Consider the following 3,062-nt stretch of genomic DNA (forward strand, 5'->3'; position numbering starts at 1 on the left):
TCCTTACTAGTCCACTGCTTTAACTAACACATTCTTCTGGAAACACACTCGCAGACAGAGCATGCCATTATTTCCATAATTTCTGAGTATCTCTTAATCCAACCAAATAACTTCTACAAATACTACGCTATCTTCAAGTCTGTAAAACCTACAACATATTTGTACCTGTAATCATTGGACATTTTTCCTATTTATGGACAATTTTGAGCCTCCAGGATACATATTTGCATTGGCATTGGGAATGGACAAGACCTGTACGTACTGTGTACATACACTTCAATATCCTTGCATATCGTTTTGACAGCTGATCATAGGACATGTTCAGCATTCTCACCTTGTATTTTATTCTGGAAACAGTATTTCTTTTAATTTTTGATGTCAAAAGACTTCTACCCAGTGATGATTACTTCAATAATTTAATGATAATATGGGTCTCAAAATATAACACAGTGCTCAAAGAAGCTCTGGCAGGAAGAAATCCAGGTATGACTTGACTCAAAAAGATAAAGTGAAATTTTTACACATAATTTGGCTTTCAACAAATGAATGAGCTCTTGACTTTAAAGAAGGCATTACTGACCTCTTTGTTCCTCAGGCTGTAGACCATGGGGTTCAGCATGGGAATGACTATCGTATAGAACACAGAGGAGATTTTATCAGTGTCCATGGAGTGACTCGATGTGGGCTGCAGGTACATGAACATCGAAGTCCCATAGAAGATGGAGACAGCAGTGAAGTGGGAGGCACAGGTGGACAGAGCCTTGCGATGTCCTGCATCTGAGTGCATCCTTAGAATGGTGATAAAAATGAGGATGTAGGAAGCTGAGATAACCGAGATGGCAAAAAAGATATGAAAGCTCACAAGGTAGACAAGAATCAGTTCACCAACGTGCTTGTCAGAGCATGATAAGGCCATGACTGGTGGGATATCACAGAAAAAATGATGAATCATATTGGAGCTACAAAAGGAGAGGCTGAATGTGTTCCCAATTTGGATGCAGGCATTCAGGAGTGAGCAGGTATAGCATCCTAGGACGAGCCCTATACACACCTTGGTGGTCATGGTGGTGGTGTAGTGCAGGGGTTTGCACACTGCAACATAGCGGTCATAGGCCATTGCGGCCAAGAGATAATTTTCCACACCAATAAGGGCTACAAACAGGAACATCTGAGCAGCACAGGCATTGTAGGAAATGACCTTGTTTCCTGTGAGAAACCCAGCTATGACTGTGGGAGTGACAACTGAGGAGGAACAGAAGTCCACCAGGGACAGGTTGCCAAGGAAAAAGTACATGGGGCTGTGCAGACGGGGTCCAGGAGGATGAGCAGGATCATCCCCAGGTTCCCAGCCACAGTGATGGTGTAGATGAGGAGGAAGGTGATGAAGAGGGGAAGCTGCAGGTGTGGATCATCGGTCAGTCCCAGCAGGAGGAACTCTGTCACCTCTGTCCTGTTCTCCATCAGTGCTGTCCAAAATCTCTACATGCTCTATAGCAGAAAAAAAGAAATAGAATCATAAAAATCCAAACTGAAATAGAAAAGTATAAGCATCATATGTATTCTGTTAGTGTAGAAGGTTTTACACTTCAGATTCTCCACATAAGGCATTATCTTGGAAAGCAAGCTTTTTCTAAGTGTATGCATATTTATGTGGTTTCGAATCTTACATATTTTCGTATGTCACCTACGGACTGTAAGCAACTTTAATTTTTGAAATGATATACAGATAATTTGTTAACTAGGTGAATAGACTGTTGGATGTCTGCACCGGGAAATCTGCCCCTCTGGACCACGGTGAAAACTGACACTTCAAAGTGCTCACCTATCAGAAACTTCAGCAGATGTCTTAAGTGTGCATTCATTGTCCCCTTTCAGCACTAATGCAGTTTTCTTTTGTTATTAAATTAAGTAATGATCACAACAACTGGGTGATTCATTAATATGTAGAGATATTAAATGGCAGTCTCTACTGTGTCCCTTTGCTAACTTAAACCTAGACTGTGAGGTTAGTAATTATGAGGGATTTAAGTGAATTCTTGTGAATAAATATGACTGAATGCATAATTACTCATTGTCTCCTTTCTTTCCAACTCAGTGTTCCATGCTTTGTAGGGAACTGAGTTATTGATCATGTGTTAATGTCATCTGGTACTACAACTAACCAAAAAAAAATCCTCAAAAGAATAAACTAATCATTACTTCAATGATGAACTGTTTCGATGAGTTAAGTTCTGAATGAACCTGCCAGGCTCTCCTCCCAGTCTCACCCTCATTCCCACCAGCCATCTCCACTTTTCATCAGCACCAGCCATTGATTCAGGTGAGGCTGAGTCTGACCCCTGCCCTCCCTGCTCCTCCGTGTGCCCTGCAGCGCACTCACTGGCACAGGGAATTCTGAGGGAGGCACAGCAGCAGGCACAGCAGACCAGAAGGTTTAGGGGCTCTGAAGGGACTCCTGTCAGATCATATATTTACACCAAGCAATTGTTAATCCTCCACAATCTGCAGGGGACATGACCTTGCCATCTGCATAACAGACATGGCAATGAGGGTGACTTTTAGGCATCTATGTGAGAATAATAATAACCAAAGGAAGGCAAAATTGGGATGTTAGGCTCACCCTGATGAGGGCCAGCTACCCCGTCATTATTAGGATGCAATGATGGTTTGGAAGAATTTTGACCCAGGTGGACTGTGACACCCAGGACTTCGATTGCAGGTGACCGTGAAGTCTTGAAGTTTCTGTCCTTAGATTCCCTTTTCCCCACACGAGGGCTGTTGTGATTTTCCAAGCTCTCCATTGCTTCAGTCTCGTACTGCTCCACGTGAGTGACCGGGGCTGCTGCAGCACCACCTGGGGCCTTTGATGTACAAACCACTTTCTGGAAATCCATATTTGAGTTTGGAGAAAATCTGTGTTCCTCAGCTCACTGCTTCACTCACTGCTGTCATCACAGAGCAAATTCAGAGAACAGTACTGAACCTATCCAGTTTAATGGCTATGGTTAATTCACAAGTATGCCTTAGAAGCTTGTTACAGGATTTAAATATTCTATGTGAAC

The 3,062-nt window shown here is 42.7% G+C and overlaps 1 pseudogene; it reads right to left on the bottom strand.

Moving 5' to 3' along the window:
- Window positions 1-535: 535 nt before the first annotated feature.
- Window positions 536-1,461, bottom strand: LOC100726812 (olfactory receptor 5B2-like; annotated as a pseudogene).
- Between the last annotated feature and the right edge of the window lie 1,601 nt (window positions 1,462-3,062).

Source organism: Cavia porcellus, unplaced genomic scaffold, assembly GCF_034190915.1.
Source record: "Cavia porcellus strain 051 isolate PalLab524CR breed Dunkin Hartley unplaced genomic scaffold, mCavPor4.1 scaffold_17, whole genome shotgun sequence".
In the NCBI taxonomy this organism is placed as follows: domain Eukaryota; kingdom Metazoa; phylum Chordata; class Mammalia; order Rodentia; family Caviidae; genus Cavia; species Cavia porcellus.